Genomic DNA, 25,089 nt, shown 5'->3' on the forward strand with positions numbered 1-25,089 from the left:
GGCTGCTCCCACCCCATTCTGGCCAAATCATATCTGATCATCTTAGTTTAGAACTTTGATTTCTGGCCCAACCTTGTCCTTTTAAATAATAATCTTGAATCTAATGGTGTTATGATTGCTGTCTGCAAAATGATTCCGCCACTGATACTTCAACCACTTGCCCGCTTCATTATATAAAATTAAGTCCAGGACTGCCCCCTCTCTTGTCGGACCATCTACGTACTGGATTTAAGAATTCTGCTCCTCTAAGCCGTTCACACTATGACTACCCCAGTTAACGTTGGGGAAGTTGAAATCACCCACTATCACTATCCTTCTAATCTTGCAGAGATCTCAGTATATCATAGAACATAGAACATAGAACAGTACAGCACAGAACAGGCCCTTCGGCCCTCGATGTTGTGCCGAGCCATGATCACCCTACTCAAACCCACGTATCCACCCTATACCAATAACCCAACAACCCCCCTTTAACCTTACTTTTTAGGATCAGGCTTGGATAAACCTAACAACAAACAACTGGCTTTCCTACTTTTAATACTCTTGACACATTGAAGTGAGGTGCCTGAGTGACAACATTTTTGCAGGTAGGTTAATTACTATCTATGGGATCGTACTTGGTAAGGTCTCAATCCTTTCCAAGGAGATACAAGCACACTTAATCAGGATTGTACCCTGGATGTATTTCAAATTTTGCTGGTATCCAATTTCAAAATCACTAATCGGTCTTTTGCTGAGAGCTTCTGCCTCATTCACCGGTCCACACTTCATGCACTTACAGGGGTGACGATTCCCCATCTACAGACAAAGCCTGTGATACCCTCACTGATCTTCGCTTGGCTGCGTGGAGAAGTATCATTATATGTTGCTGGTATGTATTGCCAGCTGCTTGAAGGTATACGTGAGAACTGAGGGTACCCTGGGACATCAATGAGCATTACTTACATTCAAAGTCAAAGATTCAGAGGTATTAGTCTTATCACAGATATCCCCTGTATGTTCCAAAGTGGTTTAGCTGCATTGACGGGCTAAGAGAGTGAACAATGTCGCTTCTGAAGCATCAGGCAGAATTTAATGTTGGAAGTAATGGTGATGTTAGCACTGCTTAATGTGACGAAGTAGCAATTTAGGCAGCAACGTCCAGGAGACAACACATACACAGTTATACAAATAGTCAGGAAGTCGCTGTCCGAGTTACCCAGCTCCAACAGAGGTTTTATGATAAAAGTACCCTGCTGAAAAACAGAGCATCCAAATACATGGAGCGATGGGAAGTTGCAGTTATCACTAGATATTAAATACACAGGAGAAAATTTGGGCATGTCCATTCAAACATAAATGAACTGTGAATAATATAATACATTTTTTTTAATGCCAAACAATCTTGCTGTAACTGAATTATTTTTAACATGCACGCACTCTCATTCCTTCATATTTAAATTTTTATTCGAGATTTGAAAACAAGTAGGAAATTTAATTTTTTTTGTTTTGCTTACTCTTTCTGTCTCATTGTCTTCTCTCTCTCTCATTACCATCATTCCCTCCTTATTTGTTTTCTGCGCGTGATTTGAAGTTGCATTAATTATTCTAACTTTCACTTTGGAAGGATTTTCCCAAGCCCAGCCCAGACAGAAAGGAGGCTGGAAGTTCCCATCCTCCTTGCTTTTTCCGAGAGTGAAGGGGAGCACTGGGCCTTGGAATGCGCCTGAGCCTCTCATGAGGACAATTTATATAGTCGTGGGCTTATTAAATACCTGTCTCCTGAAACGTTCCCAATATTCCTGGAGGATGCTGGCGTTGAACAGCTGTTTACGTCAGACCAGCTGGAAGGAAGTGAGGACCAGGCCTGGACAATTCATGGAGGCAGGAAGAGTTAAGTAAAAATGCTTCTCACAATTGATAAGGCTAACCCATTTGAAGTTAACGTTCCAGCAGCCCACTCAGGTCAAGGGAAGAGACAATATTGAAAACTTTGCTAGCTCAGGAAGTCATCACCCTTCAGATATCGCATGGACGCCGGAACACTGGGCACTGCGGGTGGGATTCCACGTAAGCACCAGAAAGGCTGGAACTGTAAAGTCCAGGCCATTGGAGGTGGGAAGCAGCAGCTTTCACAGGAAGGGTAGAGCACTGGGCATCAGGAGGCCAGAAAGGTGAGGGGCATAAAGGAGAAGGTTACAATGCCTTGAGCACAGGATCTACAGGGAGAGGCAAAGTAACCTGTGGGTAACTGAAAACCAATGCTGAGAGAGGCTGTGATTCCCTCAGCAGGTGGTCACAGCTGTGCCCCTGTCAGTACGGACCTCTGCGCCATCCCATAGGTGGCTGCACACAGGTGATTCACTTGGATACTAATGCTCTCTTTACTGATGCAGGACAAAACATCAGGGTCATACTGCAAGCTCAGAGGGAACTGCCTCCAGTGCCTGGTGCAGTCAGGTGGTACCGTTCAATTCCCTCCTTCAGAAGTCATTGTCACTGTGATGGTCTGCTGCGATCTCAGTAACATGTTCCTCCAGAGAGGTGTGAAGATCAAGGGCAGTGAAGTCTTGAAAGGGGGTGCCTCGTCAAGGGGGGAACAGGAGATATGTTTTGGCAGAGGAATGGAGGTAATGCTGAACAGAGGGTTGTCCCTGCTTCATGACAAGGTGGCTTTCTCCTGCTGCCCCATGGGAAGAAGACCTCCCTAGTCTCCCTGATGGATGCCAGGCCCCTGGCTCCCCTGTGCAATCCTGGGTGTCTGTGGTGCGGGGACTGTCTTTTGTATAAACACATGCTTCCAGGACAGACAAGAGCCTCAGTAATGGCTAGCTTGGGAGTTTGAAACCTGCATACATTACTGTCCTTGCCAGCATTCAAAGAACAGAAAGCTCTCCTTATCAATTAAGGGCTCACCATCATAAAAATCCAAAACTAACTCAGTATTCCAGTGAAGGTTAGTTCCTAACACAAAAAACAGGTCAGGTTCCTTGATTTCTGTCAATGGAGAAATTCCAATTGTTACAGTCTTATACACTTGTCTCTTGGAAAAGATTCTGCATTCTGATTGCTGAGGAAAACATACCATTGCTTGCCCTGTTCATGCAGTTGTCATATTTGGTGTTCAGAGAGCTGTGTGGCTTTGACTCTCAAAGAACTATAGGTTCCAGTAGGAATGTTCACAGCGACCTATGGAACATTAAAACCAGCATGGATCTATTGGGCTCTGTTTCTGTTTCTGTTTGTCTGTCGGCAAGTCTAAATGTAACAAATGGCTAATTATTCATTTACTACTAATCCCAAAATCTGGTCTAATATTTTCTGTTAGTATTGCTCTTCAGAGTCATCGCACTATATTTCAAGTCAGCAAAAATGACTTGTAACACCTGTTACAAAATTACAGATTTTCCCATTAAAACTAATGTATAACAGTTATTGATTGACATGTTTCTTACCAATGTCAAAGAAATAATAGAAAATCATGACAACAAGAAACAAGCAATACACACAGGATAAAGTAATATGTATGGGTTAATAATGTGTGATGACCAGGCGAGAAGGGGCAAACTGGCTCCCCTCTATTCAATTTCCTCAGTTGGTCACAGTAAAGGTCGAAGTTTCTTTATTCATGAGGATATGCCTTTTCCAAATCAGAATGTACTTAACTATTTAAGCCGTGAGCAATAAGGAGCCAATCAAATAAGTTTAACATGCATCAAAGAAAGAGCAAAAAACCCAGAGAAAAAATAGTGAAAATGCGATGCCAAGCATTCGGCCCTCATGTAATATTTCGAGGAGTTGGAGTCCAGTAAAAATAAAGGTTAAAGAGTATACAATTACATTTCCTTTGATTGTCCTTGAAGCAGAATGTTTTAAAAACTGGGGCTGATTTTATTTAGCTGTTTTCTTGGATCACAAGGTGAAGTTGTTGCAATTATTGTGTGATCTCAGTTCGTTGGTAGGTTTCTTGTAGAATTTGTTTCTCAAACTGGAGGCAATCCTATTCAAAAGGAGAGAAAGGGAGAAGGAGCAACCCTCTTCTTGTTGACACTGCCTGTGTCACTTGCAATCTCTCTCCAGTGGCTGACAGCCTTGCTTTGAAACACTTCACTCACTGTGTATTTCTAAATGGCTTTGGGTACATTTGCCTGCGGTGGCCATTGTTTCAATATCCAGTACTTTGCATGTTTAATGTCTCTTCCCTGGACAGTTACGAGTTTCGATGGTCGTCTGGGTTGTAGGAATTGTCTCTCTCATCATCTCTCATCCGTTGAGGTTGATTTGTTGGTTTCTCACCTTCATATTCGCATTTTTAAGCAGCTTTCTCTGTCTTAGTTCAAATTGCTAAATTTCCAGTCAGTTGAGAGCTGAAAAATCATATTTTCAAAAATAAGATGCATAGCCTCATAACAAATGAGAATAAAACAATGCAGAATCAAAAAAATAAACAAAATAAATTGAATTCCTGATTTATATTTACTGAGTCATCACGGAGGAATAGTGAGGTCGCGTGTGGTGAATTGTTAAGCATCCCGCAATTTATCATACTATCCTGTGGCTTTGGATATTGCCAAGATTATAGTCCTGATTTTGATGTGAGTTGGGATTATGAAGTGCAGGCCAAAGTGGGAGGGAATCATCCACATTGTCTCCTGAACGAGACCTTGGCAATTGTTCTTCTCGGACGTTAATGTCTCTATTCCAGCAGTTCCCAATCTTTATATGTCAGGGCACACTTTACTATAAAAAACACTTCCTATTTTCTCTGCCTTATTCTCTTCCTGGGAACTTTGTTTTTAACCTCTCCCTGTCCTCTCGCTCCTCATTTTTCTTTCTCTCACTGTCTCTCTCGTTTCTCCCAGGGTTTTTGACTGCTGAAGTGTTCCCCGACAGGAAGGGAACATTCTTTTTTAAAAACAATTTAGAGTACCCAATTCATTTTTTCAAATTAAATGGCAATTTAGCGTGGCCAATCCACCTACCCTGCAGATCTTTGAGTTGTGGGGGCGCAACCCACGCAAACACGGGGAGAATGTGCAAACTCCACACGGACAGTGACCCAGAATTGAACCTGGGATCTCAACATCGTGAGGCTGCAGGGCTAACCCACTGCGCCACCATGCTGCCCTTGGAAGGGAATGTGGTGATATGCATCACTGTAAATACACAAGGGGTTAATTTAAATACACGTAGGCTAGATAGATACTAGAGGGAGAACCAGAGACATGACACACAGACATTCAATCAATAGGTCAGTAAGATAGGACACGTCCAATGGGCATTCACAATACACACACAGGTGACACTACCACAGGGGGGCATTACACCAACCCATATAAAAGGACACAGCACACATGATCTTCCTCTTTTCAGTGGAGATACTCAGTGTGTACACAGGGTTTATTTGAAACACTTCATACCCACCACCTGGATTGTAGCAGACTGGTTCATCAGTCTGAGTAGCTATAGCAGGATTAAAAGGAGAGTCGAATCCAAGTAGGAGAATTGTTAACAGTTTAATAACCGTGTTAAAGCTCCAAGTCTGAACTTTCCTTTGTCAGAGTGCACATCGAGGAAGCATCTTATGCTACGTCAAGAGCAAAACAAAACATGGTATCCAGGAGTGACCGTTTAAATCAATATAGTTACAACTCAGCAGACAGTGACAACCAGCAACGGCAGTCAGGCAAGATGATGTTCAAGATTCTGGTTCCACAGCAGCTCAGGTACCAAGGCAATCTCAGTGAAAACTGGCGTTGGTTCAGGCAGAGATTCGAGATCTACCTGGTAGGGTCCGACCTAGATGGCGTGGCGGATGCAGAGAAAATAAAGCTTCTACTTACCATCGCAGGTCCAGAAGCAGCTGAAATCTTCCAGACCTTCAAATACTCAAAGGGGCAAAACAAGAGCGACTTCCAGGCAGTCCTGGACAAATTCCAAGAATTCTGCGAGGAACATACAAGAAAAAAGCAGTAAAAGAGGTGCCAACATTCACCACGAGGCGAAGGTAGGATTTCCATTGAAGAAATCTGCAGTTTTGAATTGCAGCCATCTTGGTGAAGGTGCTGCAGATGCGCAGTTGAGAAAAATGCCCCAAGTAAAGGAACAGGGATCTGCGCATGCCCAATCGCTTCCTAGGACCTATGTCACACGCATCATGACGTCAGAGGCCCTGGACCACGGCCACTTAAAGGGGCAATGCCCCAAAACATGAAAAAAACATTTAAATCCGTAAAACCCGATTCTTTCACCTGGAACGATAGCAAAATACCTGAAATTCGACCAGTAGCTGAAAGTAACCTCCGCAGAACCCTGCAAAAAGTAGTTAGCACTGCCCAAAGAGATGATACAGTCCTTGAAGACTATGACTCTGACCTTGGATTCTTCTTGGACATCGCAAGCCCAATGCCAGCTCCGACACAAAACGTGATGATATGGTCTTGGAAGACAACGACTCAGACGAAGATTTCACCTTGGGAGGTGGCTAGCCCAGTACCAAATCCGAACCCCAACTAGACGTGTTGTACATTGAAGACCCCGACAGCGAGTTCTTCGGATTGGGGAATCTTCAGCTCAGCATATATGACATCCCGACTCGTGAGTGCAGGATTATGCTGCGGCCTGACACCATGAGACAGAGAGTGGTACACACCCACAGAGCGAGGCCTGCTGCCACACAGAGAGTGGTCCACGCACCACGAAGAGTCCCCGACTCCACACAGAGAGTGGTCTACGCACCATGCAGCATCCCAGCCTGCACACAGAAAGAATCCACAGCGAGACCAATGCACGGTTCCACACAGGGAATGCTGCAAGACTCCAGAGCGCAGTCCTTGCATGAACAAGAAGTGACTCGAGTGACACAAGCCTCCACAGTGAGCTCGTGGGCAGCCTCCACGATAGAAGCAATGCAAGACTCCAAAGTGCAGTCCTTGCATGAACAAGAAACCTCAGACGATGCAAGTGAACCATGAGGGTCTGGCAACCTCCTCTGAGCAACCAGCAGCAGACGATGCAAGTCTGCCATGCTCAAGTGTACAGCAAGGAGACTATGACAGTCTACCATGCTCCAGTGAACAAGAAGAAGACTATGATAGTCTACCCAGCTCAAGTGAAGAGCAAGAAGACACTGAGGCTCTACCCACTGTATGTGCGACAAGTGATGACGGCATCCCACTTCCCATACCAGATGTGCAACATGACAGACCTCAGCTAGTGTGTACAGAGGCACTCGACAATCACAGTGAGACTACTGGTGATTCTGGTGACACCACGTTAATTCAAACCTCATCCACTCGAGTCTCTCCACAAGCAAATGCATTCCTGAATGTTTTGACTCCGAACATGGAGCATCAAGAAACCTCAGAAGATGCAAGCGAACCTGAAATTACTCCGGATGGGGAGCGGCAAGAAACCAAAACTGACTCGGGTGAAACAGACCAGACTCCAGACGGGGAGCATCGACAAGCCAAAACTGATTCAGGTGAAACAGACCAGACTCCAGGCGGGGAGAATCGACAAGCCAAAGCTGATTCAAGTAAGCCGGACTTGACTCCAGACGGGGAGCGCCGCGGTCTCAGTGACGGCACGCTCAAGAAAACAGCAGATACCACAAAGCACGCTGACATGAGTAACTATGTGAAGGACTCGTATTATCCACAGAGTGTGGTCCTTGAGCGCAGCAAACACGACAACAAAAACCATCCAACACAACAGCAACATGAAAGTCAATAACAAGAAGCGTACCAAAGGCAACAGCGTCGACATCAAGCACGACCAACATACCACTGAAACTACGACTGGTATGACATGGTACAACTCTGCCCATGAGGGACACTGTTTCTGCTCAGCTCAGTACAATGACATACCATGGCCGACGACACAGATTGCATACATCGCTACCACAAGCATCGGAATAAAAACAGACTCCAAATCAGACAACAAAGTGATTTGACCACTTCTTGGTGCCTTACTCACAGGGACACTGATGGCATTCACAAGGACAGGCCACCATCAAAATGACCAACTCAACACCCAAACAAGAAAGACACTCGACCATAATAATTAATGACTTTTGGACTCATGCATATGATTTGGACTTATTGTTTAATGATCACTGTCATCATGATTTGTGCAGAGCATCACTTATCTACCTGTTTTTGTTCAATTTTCTTTTAACACTGTACAGAAAATATGTAACATGAAAAAGGGGAGATGTGGTGATATGCATCACTGTAAATACACAAGGGGTTAATGTAAATACACGTAGACTAGATAGACACTAGAAGGAGCACCAGAGACATGATACACAGACATTCAACCAATAGGTCAGTAAGATAGGACACGACCAATGGGCATTCACGATACACACAGAGGTGACACTACCACAGGAGGGCATTACACCAACCCATATAAAAGGACACAGCACACATGATCTTCCTCTTTCCAGTGGAGATACTCGTGTGTACACAGGGTTTATTTGAAACACATCACACCCACCACCTGGATTGTCGCAGAATGGTTCGTCAGTCTGAGGAGCTATAGCAGGATTAACAGGAGAGTCGAATCCAAGTAGGAGAATTGTTAACAGTTTAATAAACATGTTAAAGCTATCTTCAAGGCTGAACCTTCCTTTGTCAGAGTGCACATCAAGGAAGCAGTTTATGCTACGTCAAGAGCATAACAAAACAGGGAACATTCCTGCCTGTCGATTGTCACGCGACAATCGCCAGGCAGGAATGTTCCCTTCCAGTCGGGGAACATTTCAGCATTCAAGGGCATTCAGCCTCTGATTTTCGGGTAAGCGTTCTCCAAGGCGGCCTTCAGGATGCGCGACAACGCAGAATCGCTGAGCAGACACTTAAAGCCGAGTTCCGCACACATGAGTACGGCTTCAACCGGGACCTTGGATTCATTTTGCATTAAATCCACCCCCCACCACCTGGCCTGGGCTTGCGAAATCCTACCAACTGTCCTGGCTTGAGGTAATTCACACCTCTTTAACCTGTGATTATTCTGCTCTCCAGTTGCTCCATCTGGACCTGTAAAGACTTAATTACCTGCAAAGACTTGCATTCAAAGTATCGAATTGCATCTTTGACTTTGTCTATATATATTTCTGGAACCCATCTCTTCATTCACCTGAGGAAGGAGCGGTGCTCCGAAAGCTAGTGGTTCGAAACAAACCTGCTGTACTTTAACCTGATGTTGTAAGACTTCTATTGTACTCACCCCAGTCCAACGCCGGAATCTCCACATCATTACTAATGAGGAATTGACCGTGTTAGTTCTCACAGCACTTCACAGCTGCAGGTGTTGTTTGTTGTTTCTGTCTGCTGGTGGTTGCTGCTGCTGTTTCATTGTTGTTGTTGCTGTGTACTGCACAGTGGCACAGTGGGTAACATTGCTGCCTCAAGGGGTCAGGGACTCGGGTTCAATTCCAGCTTTAGGTCACTGTCTGTGAAGTCTGCACATTCTCCCTGTATCTGCGTGAGTTTCCTCCGAGTGCTCCAGTTTCCTCCTACAGTCCGAAGATGTGCAGATTAGGTGGAGTGGCCATGCTAAATTGCCCCTTAGTGTCCAAAGATGTCAGGTGTAGGATAGGATGAGGGAATGAGTCTAGGTAGGTTCTCTTTCAGGGGAATGGTAAAGACTTGATGGGCTGAATGGCCTCCTTCTGCACTGTAAGGATTATATGGTAAGGATTCCATTTTTTTTCTCCTGCCAGAAAGAAGGACAATTTTTTCCAAGATACCAGGATCTGAGAACATCGCGCTCAGTAGGACGTAGGAGTCCAGAGGCAATCCGGTTTGTAGCAAGAAGACGCTGTGCGACCTCGTGCACAACATTGTTCCAAATGGGCCTCCTGCTAACGCTGCTGAAGAAATGCTTTGCAGGTTGGGGATGTTTTCGTTGCTGGTGTGGTGAGTGCTGCATGTAACTGGCACATCACCACAGGTTAAACATGCTGGAAGTCAAGGATGTTCAACTGCACCTTGAGCCCCAGTGGAATATGTGGATGCCAGGATTTCGCTCCAGTGAGATTGGGCCACGTGGGAGGTCCTGCACAGATGCGGCACCTGGACAGAGAATGGCACTGATATGTGCAACAAGTCACACATTGCTGGACAGATCATTGTACAATCAAGTTCTGGAATTGATTGCACGTTTTCAGGTACATCCTCCGTTTCTGTTGAGGAACCTACGAGGGGTGAGAGCGTGTGGTTTTCTTTTGTGGAAATGAGCTTTCTATTGGTACCAATATGGAACGGCGATGTTTCCTCGTTGTTTACTAGTTAGTGTGATATGTGGAATGTTACGTAGTTGATTTTCAAATGTTGACCATTTACTAAACAAAATATTCTCAAGTGTCTTCTCGTGGGTACACGTGCCATGTCTGAGATGATGATTATCGCATCGTATTTCAATCAAGAATTTGAGGGACCCGGGGTGGAAGCCCAAACTGATTGTTGGTCTTGTTGTGTTATGCTTCCTCACGTGGCATAAGCTGCTTCCTTGATGTATACTCTGACAAAGGAAGTTTCAGACTTGGAGATACATTTAACACATTTATTGAACAGTTAACAATTCTCCCACTTGAGTTCGACTCTCCTGATGACCTCACTATAGTAACTCAATCTATCTAACCAGTCTGCTCTAATCCATGCGGTGGGTGTGATGCTTCCCTGATCTGTTCCTGTGTCTCTGAGTGTCGCCTATGGAAAGAGCAAGGGCATGTGTGCCCTGTCCTTTTATATGGGTAGCCCCTTGTGGTAGTGTCACCTCTGGGAGTGTCTTGACTGCTCATTGGTCGTGTCCTATCTTACTGGCCTATTGGTCGAATGTCTGTGTGTCATGATGTCTCTGGTGCTCCCTCTAGTGTTTATTTCATCTCAGTGTATCTACATTAACCCCTTGTGTATTTACAATGATGCATATCACCACAGAAACTAAAATGGATGGTGGTGTCAGTCCCGCAGAGGATGTCCATGTGGTGCTGGTGACAGACCAGGAGGCCAGATGTTGGAGAAGGCAGCAGCGTCGACGCAGGTTGGAGACAGGCCCCCATGTGCAGGGAGCTGCCACATGCCTTGGAGAGCCAGCCTCCCATCAGGCTGAGGAGAAAACCAGAGGGGGATGCCAGTGACGGCCCAAGTGTACTGGCATCTTTGGTCTTTCGAGGAAATGGCGGGCAGCATGTGCTGTTAGGTTCTGGTGCTTGGCCGGTAGGAATGATGCACAGAAGAACATCTAGTTCTTAACTAATTAAAGTGTTTTATTGTAAAATAAATGCATGGTAAAGATAACTATGAGAAATATATTACAAACTACTAATACTGACAAATTATCCTAAAACTACTGCAAGTATAGTAAGAAGTCTTACAACACCAGGTTAAAGTCCAACAGGTTTGTTTCAAACACGAGCTTTCGGAGCACGGCTCCTTCTTCAGGTGAATGGAATTCCATTCACCTGAAGAAGGAGCCGTGCTCCGAAAGCTCGTGTTTGAAACAAACCTGTTGGACTTTAACCTGGTGTTGTAAGACTTCTTACTGTGCTCACCCCAGTCCAACGCCGGCATCTCCACATCATACTGCAAGTATGACTATTCACGAACACGACTATCGCCAAACTGCTCGTGGTACAGTCACGTGGTAGATTTACACTGCCACCTGCTGGTCAGAGGTCGTTTACGTCATTATACATGCATTACTTATGCGTATCGTTACATGTGACACAGGAGACTTTGTCTCAATAAAGGGACAGTGCGACACCTGTGCCATGTCCTCACGGACTTGGCACCCCGTGGAGGAGGAGGCTCTCGGTGGCCGTGAAAGTCACTACAACCCTGATGTTCTATGCAACCAGTACGTTCCGTGCCTTTGAGGCATTTCACAAGCTAAAACCCATAAGTGTATTTGTGAGGTTACGGATGACCTGTATGCCCAGGCAGCTTACTATATCAGATTTGAGCTGGACCAAGTCCACCATGATGTGCAGGATTCTTCACCAGGATGCCCCAGGGGGTAATTGATGGCATGCATGTCACCTTGTGTGCATGGGAGCATCAGGGAGTGCCCTTCATTAACATGTAAGGGTTCCACTCCCTGAATGTTCAACTCATGTGTGACCACCACATCCAGATCATGCATGTGCATACCCCCTTCCCAGGGAATGTGCATGACAGCTACATCCTGGGATACTCAGAGATCCTGGTGTCTTTGAGGACAATGGCTCTTGGGGGATAAAGCATACCGCCTGAGGTTCTGACTGATGATGCGAGTACGGAGGTCAGAGACTGAGGAGGAGTCCCAATATAATGAGGCCCATGTTGCCACCCATGTTTTCATTCAGCGGTGCATCTGACTGCTCATAATGTGGTACCGATGCCTGGACTGCTCTGCTCATGCACTGCAGGTACAGCCCCAAGAGGGTATCACGCTTTGTGGTGGTCGGCTGTGCCCTCCACAACCTGGCACAACAGCAGGGTGACTTGCTGGAGGACGAGGAGGATGGACATGCGGCCTCGTCTGAGGAGGAGGCGGATGAGGAGTGGATGGGGACGATCCAGGGGAGAAGCTGAAGGATTGAGGACCAGTGGCAGCAAGGGTCCAGCATGCCCGGAGGATCAGGGAGGCCCTCATCCTCACCAGATTCTTATAGCACGAGGCTTTGTCTATCAGCTCACTCTCTCCCTCCCCTGCATTCCCTTCCTTTCCCTCATTCCTCTCATTCCTCCTGCCATCCATTCCTCTCTCCCCATTCCCAATCTTACTCCACCCCCTATTCCCCTCCTTCCATTCCCCATTGCCCTCCTTTTTCCATTCCCCAAACCCCCCGCCCCGAACTACCCTGTTCAACCCTCCCATGGTCTGTCAAACATCACCCAAGGGTGTTGGGCCAGTGTAGGCACTGTCAGTGGGTGAATATGCAAGATGGGAGAGTGATGATAATTTGCTGTGAGATTAGCAAATGTGTCTTTCTGCTGACAGCGCACTCACAGCCATCCTCTGAACGTGGTCTGCATCGGGGCATTTGAATTTGTACCACTGTACCCTGGGAGGGGTGGGGGGGGGGGGTGGTGGTTGAGAGGGAGCGGGGGAGCTGAGATCAACACTGGGTGGGGATGCAGGCAGGCCCACTGTGAAGATTAAGGTAACAGAGGCTTCACATGTATCAGGTGTAACATGATTTAATCACGAACATTGGAACAGCTACAGAGTGTGCACCCACCCCCGCAGTGCCAAATTAATAATCGTCAACCTTCTGGACCTTACGAGTTCCACTGCTATGTCTAAGCGTGTCCGCAGGATGCACATCATGGGTGGAGGCAGCCTGCTGTTTCTCGTGCCCTGTGGCCTTTGATGCCTTTGGTGGACGTCTCCGGAAGGCCTTGGTGTCATAATATACACCAGTGTATCATGGTGCAAACACACACACTGACTGACACACAGCAAGACAAATCACCAGTTAGAGCACACTCACTATAAAGACAGAGGGCATCATTTTTCCCGCTCATTCGGGATGCAGCCACTCAGAAGGACAGAGCTCACAGCTTGCAGCACAGATCTTCACCATGTGCTGAGTGCATAGGCTGGTTAGGATAGGCATAGGTCTTTAGTTTAATCTAACATAGTGTCGACCCACAGTGATAGTATGTTCAACAGTTTCTAGCTTAATAAAATAATGTTGTACTATTTCAAGTGTTGGTAGCCTGTATGTGTTACTGCTGAGGTAAAAGCAGTCTCCACGGATCCAGAGTACCCAACACATCACTTGGAGCTGGAGGGCCCAGACCAACTTACCAGTGATACCGGCTTCACTGTATTCCCTGTTCTGCCTGCTGTCCTTGAATTGCAATGGTGTCAGGAGGGGGGATGGGGGGGGATTCGGAAGAATTGGAGACCGCCGTCATCTTCTCTGTGTAGGCCCTTGGTTGGCCTCCAGAATTTCCTACTCGCTGATGGTTCCTGTAGGGCCCTGACAGTCTCCATGTGACAGAGGGAAAGCTGCAGTGAGCTCCAGAGGCCTCTGCATCATCTGGTGTCTGCACCATGGTGTTGACGCCTGCAGCAATGCTCCTCGGTGACATGTCCCTCAATGACTACGGCATGATGTCGAGCCCCGCAGCCATGGTCGTCACGGACTGAGCCACACCTTGGACACCACCACTCAAGATGCTGACATTGTGCTCCAGGCATTCCATTGCAGTCATCACCTTTGCAGCGTTGGCCTCAGTGCCATGCATTGTTGGCATCATCTCCTGTGCTCGTAGCCGACTGCTGTCTCCCTTGGATGATCCTACCGCCACCTGATGTGCATTAGCAATTGTGTGTTCTCACGAGATTGCACCTACAAGCCTGTCCACTAATGCCGCCCACCGAGGTGTGTGTCTCTGCCCTGGTGGAAGGTGGGGGTGATAGCTGTGATGCCTCGATGGTGGTCTCCTTGGAGTTCTCGTCTGAGGTGGTCACTTGGTGGCGGGGGAGGTGACAACTCCGGATGGCCCGGCCCCATTAGATGGAGATCCTGCAGGAGAATGGACATGTGGTCAGTGAGCGGGATGGATCATTTTGTCTGACATGGACAACTTACTTGAGACAGGTCATTTGGGTAAAAGGACAGTGGCTCCTCACTACTGCGGCACAGGCTAACCTTACTTTTGATTTCCAGGGCCTGTTCCTCATAGGCCGTGAGGACTTGGATCTCTGGTACTCTGTCACCCCTGTCTTCGCCCCCATTTATTATGGGTTACCTTTGCCTGCTGGGACAAAGAGAGGGGTTGTGAGCCATCCACTAGATGGATCAGGGGAGTCTATAGCAGGTTGCATGTGTGGGCACCGCAACTGGACATGAAGGGGTTGTGATGATGGGTGCCAGAGGGAGCTGAGGAACAGGCATAAAGGTCGGATGTTTGGTGAGTGTGAGGCGTCAGCCAGTAATTTGTGGGGTATGGGGGCGTGAGGGTGGGGTTGGTAATTTGAGGGGTGGCAGGTGGAACTGATGCCAGGAGAGAGGAGGTAACTTACCCTTGCAGCTCAGTGAAGGTCGTTTGTCTTCTTCCATCATTGGACACTCGTCCTCCTGATTATGCTGCCTACAGTACCAGCTGCTGCCATTCCCTTCCAGATGGTATTGGTACCCGTGCTGCTGGACCTCTGGCCCCCTCAGGGGAACCTCGGGCGGGATTCTCTGAGCCTCCGCACCAAAATCACGATCGGCGCGGGGGCAGAGAATGGGCGTTTACTCCGAAATTCGGTCCGATGCCCCCCCCCGCGATTCTCCAGACTTTGGAGAATTGCCACAAATCACGCGCGCCGGTCTACGGCGTCGAGGTTGGCATCTGCGGACTTAGCGGAGTGGGGGGGGGATCCTTCACCGGGGGGCCTCACAGGCGGCCAGGCAAGGGATCAGCGGCTCCGATCCACAGGCGCGCGCAATTTCGGGGGGACTTACTTTGTTCATCATGAGTCCGCCATGTCGCATGGGGCAGCCAATGCAGGCTGGAAAGTCCAAGAGTGAAATGCCCGCGTTTTGACACTGGCGTGGGGACATAGCCCCATTATTGGAGAATGCCGCCCAGGATGTCCCGTCTCTCATTCACAGCGTAGAGCCTGCCCAGATTGCCATCCCGAAAGCAGGGGCGGGTCTGCACACTGACATGCTTGTGTGTTGACTAGGAGTGAATTGTGAGGGGGCGTTTTAATAAAGCTCCCCTTTGTTAGTGGCAAGACGCTGAGACGTGAGTCGGGCGACTGAGACGTCAGGTAGCCAGTAATGGCGAGAAGCTCGTGGGGGCTCGTCTTCGACACTAAGTGCCGTTAAATATGGACTGCGATCTCGCCAATGCGGTCGTCGAGAAGCACCCCTTCAATTGCGCCCAAAATTACACTTCGAAATATTTCCATTACATCATGCCCTGTATGTCTGTGATGGTTTTAATTACTCCAGCCATTTTGCTGGATATTATCAATTTCAAACTCCATTCCAAGATCAACGTAACATCAATTGGCAGAAGAACTTTCTTGATTTTATTAGATCAGGAAGATACACGGCATTGCATGATACAACAAATCTGTGTATTAAAAAATTCATTGATTTGAAAAAAATCAACTCATTGCAGGATTCAAAAGCTGTCATAAGCCTTGAGAATAGTACGTTTTTAATGTAATCACTCCCACCCATTATTTTCCCATAATTATGTAGTCGTATATTCATTCAACCAATCTTACTCATTCTTGGTGTGTGTGAGGATTTTTAAATTTATTTGAAAGTGTGGTGGCTGATAATGATGGCCCTCGGGGAATCTGTTCAGCTGACACATGATGATGGCCTCACTGAAGGATTAAATCTATGCCGTGATCGCTGCAAAATTACTAAAATTTAATCTGCAGAGGATTATTGGGGAAATAATTCTGCTCTATATCAATCCAACTCGATATTTATTTAAAATATTAAAGTGTAGAATACATGCACATTTCCTGTAAGTGGAAGCTGCAGTTGCCAAAATAAATAATGACTCATACGTAAAATTCTATATGTCCTGTGGCATATCTTAGGCAATAGGATTTACGACCGATGCATATAGGGTCGTGAGGAGGGAGCAGAAATGTCTGCTTGTGTGAGGAGTCTGGAATTCCACAATGTTGGGACTGTGGCATTCCGGCTGCTGAATGATCCCATCTCATTCCCCACCTGGCCGTTTCTCAGTTTCTTAGGCCGTCTGCTGGATGGGAAAGTCAGTGGTGGAGGGCTGCAAACCAGGACAGTCTGAAGCAACCATGAAACTTTGTGGGTTAGTCAGGTGGAGAGGGTTTCCAACCAAAAACCCAGAGGGAAGGAGACCAGGAATCATTGTGAGCAGAATTCCATGGGGTCTGTTAGAACGGGAACTATATTGGATGTGGGGGACAGGGTGGGGGGGATGCTATTTCATTAGGTGGGTGGCCAAAATCTCAGTTCCCAACAGTGGGCTGAGACGCAGAGATTACCGTCAGCTGCATTACATTGGTGGGTGGGGCCTCATGCTGTCTGTAGTTGGTTGAACTCAGTGGGCTAGAAAGCTGGTTTCAATGCAGAACAAGGCCAGCAGCGCGGGTTCAATTCCCGTACCAGCTTACCCGAACAGGCGCCGGAATGTGGTGACTAGGGACTTTTCACAGTAACTTCATACTTGTGTCAATAAAAGATTATTATTATCAGTGGGTTCCTATTTTCAATATATTTGCACCCAATGAAGACTTAAAACATCTTAAAACACTTTCAAATTAATTCCTACCTTCAAGATCAAGTCAGTAGAGCACAGAAAATTCATGACACCAATTTCACAGTTAACATGCATAGACAAGCTTGTCTATTTGAGTCTGAGATGAACAGTTGATTTTATTGAAATCCGTGGTGTAGGGGAGGGGAGCAGAAGGCTGACAGCTTGAATGGAGGGTCAGAAAGAACAAGGGCAATTAGTTGATGAAGAGGGTGTTGGGTCAGGGCCATGTTCATAAATTCATAAGTTCATAAGATGTAGGAGCAGAATTAGGCCATTTGGTCCATTGAGTCACCTCTGCCATTCGATCAGGGCTGATCTCATCCTGACCTTAACTCCATCGGCCTGACCATTCTTCATAACCCTTCAACCCATTACCAATTAAAAATCTGTCTAACTCCTCCTTAAATTTACTCACTGTCCCAGAATCCAACATATGCTGGGCTAGCGATTCCCACAGATTCACAACCTTTTGGGAGAAGTAGTTTCTCCTCAACACCGTTTTAAATTTGCTACCTCGTTTCCGAAGACTATGACCCCTCGTTCCAGAATGCACCACAAGAGGAAGCATCCGCTCCACGTCTACTTTATCCATACCTTTTATCATCTTGTATACCTCAATTTGATCTCCCATCATTCTTCTAAACTGTAGAGGGTGTAGGCCTAAACTGTTCAATCTCTCTTCATACGATAAACCCCTCATCTCTGGAATCAACTTAGTAAACCTCCTCTGAACTGTATAGGAGCCAGAAGACTTTGAAGAAAGAGGTGGTTGTATCAGGGCATGGAAATGCGTGACAGGAATGGCCGCTTGGATGTGGTCAGCAGGAGCAGTAAAAATATAGAAAATGTGGTGCCTAAGAAGTGGGTTCTCTAGTATCCAATGTTCGATCCTGGGTGTCAAGGTGAGGAAGCTGCCTGGCATGGGAAAGACCCACAATTATGAGAGGTTGGGGCGGATGGTACAAGGGCATGTCCGGTCTAAGGGAGGGAGAACAGAAGGTCTCAGAGGGTGAGTAAAGTACCTGTAAGAACACATCAAGGATATTGGGCAGTGGTTCGAGGATCTCAAGAGGGCTGTCCATGATGAGGGAAGTAGGGTCAAGGGGAGCATGTCCAGTGTCACTGCCACAGAGTCAAGAGTGAAGGTGGGAGGTTTGAGGGTGACAGAGAGAAGGTGTACAGCAATGTTTGGAGGATCAGGGTGATGGGCTCAAAGTCAAAGATGACAGAGGGAAGGTGGACAGTGACAGGTTCCATGTGGAAGGTGATTTTTGTCCTATCACTGGCCATTGCTTCATACTTATATTTAGGTAGCCAGGATGTGGAGATGGCAGCATTGGACTGGGGTGGGCACAGTAAGAAGTCTTACAATGCCAGGTGACACCTGATGAAGGAGCTCCTCTCTGAAAGTTAGTGATTCCAAACAAACCTGTTGGACTTTAACCTGGTGTTGTAAGACTCCTTACTGTATTTAGGTAGGCAGGTGTCCTGGGACAATTCGGAGGAGGCCACTTTGGAGTAGGGTGTGGCCCATGAGAAGATTTGAAATTCTTATTGCTCAGAAGATATATGGATGAAACCATGCACATGGAGGTCAGTAACCGTTCGGGCACCCTCCTCTCCCATGACCTGCAATGACTCTTCCTCTGCTGGTGTAAGTAGCTTCAGGTCAGGAACTCCACCTCCAGTCCTCTCCCTCTCCTTCAAATTGTGAGTTTGCTTCACCTGCATGAAACATGTAGATTTGGTGATATGCCAATGACACCTAAATCCCTTTTCTGCATTCATTCCCATTACACATACTAGCGCGCCATTGGTGTTTTGGATCCAAGCACCCTCACAAGCCAAATGCTCAAATACTTTGAACTCAATTGCCATGAGGCACTGAGGCTGATCATGTATTCACCTGCTGGGCCAAGCTGCCCTCTTACAAAGATTCACAATGACCCATGAGGGGCCCTTTGGTATCCTGCGACCATGATACTTACCCTGGTGGATCACAGAGGGTTGTTGATTCTTTTCCTGCACTGGTCCCAGAACCTTTTAGCAGACACCATGATTGCTTACCTTTCTGCGGACCTTTCCTGGGCTGCCCTGGCAGGAGGGTCTTCTCTTGCCATCTGTGGGAAAGAGTACATCCCGCCTATCCCTGATGGCGGAGAGGAGAATCTGCAGGGAGGCGTCACTAAACCATGGGCAGGTCTTACTCTAGGCTCACACATAAATGCTGTTAAAGGGGATTGGATGTGATGGCGAGGGGTGGGAATGTTGCCCAGGGCACAAAATGGATATACGGGGGGTGGGGGGGGGGGGGGGTGTTGAGGGAGAAATTTGAATGTGGGGTGCCGGGGGGGGGGGGGGGGGGGGGGGGGTAAAGGTGATGTAGGGTCACAATTAAAATAAAACAGAAGCTGGTGATATAGAGAAAAAGTTCATGGCTATGATGCAGAGCCACCCTATTTGTCCAGGGGCACCTTTAGTAGTCCACATGTACCTACTGCATTGCCACCGAATGGCAGAATCCACCAATGTAGATCTGCCCCTGCCACGTGATCACGTGCGTCTTCTATGCATGCAGCTGGCTCTTTAAGATTCAATTAGAATTGCAGGTGTGATGGGTCCTGACACACAAGTGAAATATTATTGGCTGCACAGGTAATACACGTGTACATATATTAAAACATTGTAACCTATTATTTCAAATGCAGGAACGATAGCACCATGGTCTTGTTACTGGATTAATAATCCAGAGACCTGTGGTGGCGTTTAATCAAGGCGATCGAGGTCTCATCCACTGACTGGAGAACCAGAGCGTGCCCAAGGGAAGGTCCGCCATATAAACTACCTCTCAGCCACTTGAATGAGCAGTGGTGGGCCTTCCCTGGGATTAAGGTCCCCAGGGGCGGTATACTCACCCCGCCACCTGAGGGCTGCCAGTCAGTCAGAGCTTAGCAGCTGCATATTGCTTAGCAGTGCCATGAGGGGAAAGGTGACTGCTGCCAGTAATACAACCACTTGAGGCTGGTGATCTTACAGGGTACAGTTCCCCAGCTGGGATAAAGTAGGCCACCTATTTTGAGGGTACCTTTTCTAGCCCCATACCATTTAGAGTGAGCAGTGGGTACCCTGAGGAGGATTGTGCAGTCACTGATGGTGTTGCTCAAAAATGCCTCTGTTCTAAAACAGGTGTCCAACAACTTTCATGCGTATGTTGTCTGTGTGAAGATCTGAGACTGGGAACACCCAGGTTCACAGCCCTGCCCCCGTCACAAATCCATCATTGCCAGAGGACTTGGCTAATGTGCCTGGGTAGAAGTAACAGCCTCCCCGAACAGGCGCCGGAATGTGGCGACTAGGGGCTTTTCACAGTAACTTCATTGAAGCCTACTCGTGACAATAAGCGCCTTTCTTCTTTCTTTCTTCTAGAAGTCTGGACACCATCATTATTCACATGATCTTGGTGGGTTTGGTGGTCATATTTCAGTGAGTAGGACCACCATGCAGCTGCAACCTTCTGTTTTTTGTAATTTTTCACAGGGTGTCTGTATCGCTGGCAAAGCCATTATTTGTTGCCCATCCCCAATTTCCCTTGAGCTGAATGGTTTGTTAGGTCATTTCAGAGGGCAGTCACCATATTGCTGTGGGTCTGGAATCACATGTAGGCCAGACCGGGTAAGGATGGCAGATTTCCTTCCCTAAAGGGCATTAGTCAACCAGATGGGATTTTGAAACAATCAATCATGGTTTCCATTCCTGAAATTAGCTTGCAATTCCATATTTTATTAATTTAATTTAAATTCTAGCACAGCTATTGGTGACTTTTGAGCCTGTGTCCCTAGAGAGCATTGGCCTTGACCACTAGATTACTATTCCAGTGATATTACCACTTTGTCACCATTTCTATCTTCTGCAGCCACCCGCTCTGTCTTCACAGACGCTGAGATGCTCAGACTTCCTTTGTCGGATCTGCCATTGAGCACTTTCGTACCACACTTTGTCTGGCACCTCCACCCAGCCTTGTTGCCATGGGTGTCCCTACCAGGAGAAAAGATAGCATTGCTGAAGAGATCATTGGAACGCACCAGCTTCTCCACCATATTATCCGCAATGAAGACACACCTGGCAACATCCAAGTGAACATGTACTGCACTTTCTCCATTGTCTTAATGTATTTCTTGCAATGTAAGTGCTGAACCGATACCTTAAACTCCAATATGGTGGACAGGCAGTGTATGTGCATCATAAGCCACAAGTCGTGTTGCTCTTTATTGGCAAGGGCAAAAGAATAAGCATCTGAGGTCAATGCCTGAATCAAACTGTTTGTATATGCAATTGGGTACCTAACATCTGGTAGAGGCCCCCTTTGTAAAATTGGGCTGCCTTGATTGCAGGTGTTGCTGGCCCAGATAACTTCATGATAACCAGGTCTACATGAGACTTAATCAATGGAGGATTCCTGCTCTTGACATTGTAGTCTTGAAGGACCAATTGCAGGCCACTGCTTCTGACCCAGTCAATGCTTCCCGCTTTCACTCATCTCCCTCTCTCCTGAACATATCAGACCCTTTCCCAGTTGCCCTCCGACCTAATTTACTCCCTTTGTGCTTTAACAACCGTCCTAAGGGTTGCTGGTGGTGAAGCAGTTGTTCAAAACTCAAAGTCTCTTTATCAGTGAGCTGCCTGGGAACGGAACCCTTTGTCTTCATTTCATGGAGAAACAAGTTCTGATATTTGGCAGGCTTAAGGCCTACACGGCCTGCTGCAGAATTATTCTCTGTGCTCAGTTTGCGCTGGCTGATCAGCTCAGAAGAAACTCTAGGCCTCTGATGGGAATTTTATGACTTTAAATATTAAAAATTGATGATTAAAACATGAAATACACACACAGCAGGACCATCATCATCTGTAATGAGAAAAGATTAATATTTTGGGTTTGGATCCTTTGTCAGAACTGGAAGATCCATGAGGCTTTTAATAGAAGTAATAAAGGGCAGGGGGGGCGGGGGAGGTTATAGGTGACATGACACTCGGGGGGGGGGGGGGGGGGGGGGGGGTTTCTGAATAAGTGAAGTATTCCTCTTATTTATTTGGAAAAAGGAGAAAGCACAAAATGACTGCGACTTAAATGATTTTACGTTGATGAGCCGATAAATATTCTATAAATAGGGGAGACAAGGTGACTTGCTCATTAAAACATATTTGCACAGGTTTCTTCTTGTGGCTTCTAATTAAACTTGTTTCTGGTCATAAGGTTATTATTGAACACTGCACATCCCTGTAAATATCCACTATTAATATGGTGCCATCAGTATTTTGATACTAGAAATAGTATGCAATTAGAGTTGGAGTGTTTGTATGCATGATAAATATACCTTTCATGTTAGCATTTAATTGGTGCTAAAACACTGTAGATGTTCATTTTTAATTCTCTGTCACAGTGGATGTTCATTTTTAATCTTTTGTCTCCAATATAAATTGGAGACATTCTATAATGAGGCAGTTCTTGTAGAACCTGTGTAACTTGTGGCAAAACTGATTTTATTTAATCGTTTAATCGTCACTGATTCAGCATGGCAGGATGGTACCTAGGCTTGGGTTTTGGAGTGGTGCCAAGGGTCCAACTGCAGAACCCATTAACAAGGAGGGATGAAGCAACTTTGACATTCAGTGGGATCTGGGCCTGGATCTAAACAGCTGCAGCCAATTAATTGATTGCCCTGGGACTGTCGTCCTTATGAAGGATGGCCACTTTCCCCGAAGAGCTGCCAGTCAATCAGAGGGTTAGAAGCACCACAGCCTCAGCAGCGCAACCAGGAATGGTGGTCATTGCTGGAGCTGCACCTGGAGGATGAGGGCATACTAATTGGGCAGCCCGATACATTAGTGGTTAGCACAGTTGCTTCACAGCTCCAGGATCCCAGGTTCGATTCCAGCTTGGGTCACTGTCTGTGCGGAGTCTGCACGTTCTCCCCGTGTGTGCGTGGGTTTCCTCCGTGTGCTCCGGTTTCCTCCCACAGTCCAAAGATGTGCGGGTTAAATGGATTGGCCATGCTGAATTGCTCTCAGTGTCCAAAAAGGTTAAGTGGGGTTACTGGGTTACGGGGATAGGGTGGAGGTGTGGGCTTGGGTGGGGTGTTCTTTCCACGATCCGGTGCAAATTCGATGGGCCGAATGGCCTCCTTCTGCACTGTAAATTCTCTGATTCTATAAAAGCCATGCACCCTCAAATTCAGGTAAGTGAGGTTTGTGGGCATTGGGGCAGTCATGAAGGCCCCAGGGAGTGGGGGATGGTTTGAGGAGGTGAGGCAATGCCATGACCATGGGCGCAGATTTTGCTGCTGTGGGCCCTTCAATGGGCCAAAGAGTATCTAAAAAGAAGCCCATCCGCACGTCCCCATTGGGCCCACTCTGAGGTCTCCAGGCTTTACCAGGAAGTATCTCCACATGGTGGAAGCCACTCCTCACCCAACTCGTTTGCATAACCCAATCCATAGGATTTGCACCCCATTTTATCTCAGGATTGTATTTGATAAATAGCACACAACTTGAATGCTCCTGTGACATATTTCTGTTGTAATATTGACATCAATAACAGAAAATTACATTACATGTTTTATGAAGGTGCAAACATTGGAGCACAATTTTACAGTATAACGTACAAATTTGGGAGTGAAGTTGTCAGCAGGGCTTTGGGTGGGAACCCTGATGTCGGGTCAAGTGGGGGTCAAGACTCACACTTAATGGAAGGGCGGGTTCTTGAAGCTAATAGGAAGTCTTCCTATCAAAAGCAGCAGGAAAGAGAGAAAGAGAGAGGGGGCATCGATCTTGAGCTGCCCTTTTGACAACTTTTAAAAGTTTTTAATTAAAATGGACGCAGGGGTCAGACCAATGATGCAGCCTCTGGTGTAGCCAGGCATGGGTAGAGAACCAGCGAGCCTGCCTGCTGGCCTTCCAATCTGCTGCTGGGAGGTTGTCTTCAGGCAACCGACCAGTCCTCGGCACCGTGGGTATCCACAGGCCAACTGGAAACAATATGATGATACCTCGAATGAGGTCACAGACATGAGATACTGGTCTGGATTTTCTTGCAATCAGGGAGACTCCATGGAGGTACAAAAATGGTGGCTGGGACCTTATTCTGGGATTTCTGACCTCATTGCGGCACTCTCAATTTTCACCAGTGTTTGGGTTAAGAGCACGGGCTGATGTGAGTTGTGAGCCTGCAAACTGCACTTCTGACCTGGCTGGCTCTATTGTGGGACTGCAATATATACAAAGCCTATTTGCAACTGCGCTGCTCCAGTATCTCACCAATGCCAGTGTGATACTACATTGGTGGGGTGTAGGGTTGCTCTGCTCATTGGCTTCCTCCATTTTCTGGGAGAGTGTCTTCTGTGGGGTTCAGGCAGGGCTGCCGATGGGAAAGAGGCTGGCATTGTCACCAGTGGCAGGTATGAAGGAAGAAGGAGACACTGGGAAAATGGGCAATGGTGTAGTTTGGGGGGAGGCGTGTTGGGAAGGAGACATAGATGGGGCATAGACATAGGGCAGCACGGTAGCATGGTGGCTAGCATAAATGCTTCACAGCTCCAGGGTCCCAGGTTCGGTTCCCGGCTGGGTCACTGTCTGTGTGGAGTCTGCACATCTTCCCCGTGTGTGCGTGGGTTTCCTCCGGGTGCTCCGGTTTCCTCCCACAGTCCAAAGATGTGCGGGTTAGGTGGATTGGCCATGCTAAATTGCCCGTAGTGTCCTAAAAAGTAAGATTAAGGGGTGGGGGGTTGTTGGGTTACGGGTATAGGGTGGATACGTGGGCTTGAGTAGGGGAACCATGGCTCGGCACAACATC

Source organism: Scyliorhinus canicula, chromosome 10, assembly GCF_902713615.1.
Source record: "Scyliorhinus canicula chromosome 10, sScyCan1.1, whole genome shotgun sequence".
NCBI lineage: Eukaryota > Metazoa > Chordata > Chondrichthyes > Carcharhiniformes > Scyliorhinidae > Scyliorhinus > Scyliorhinus canicula.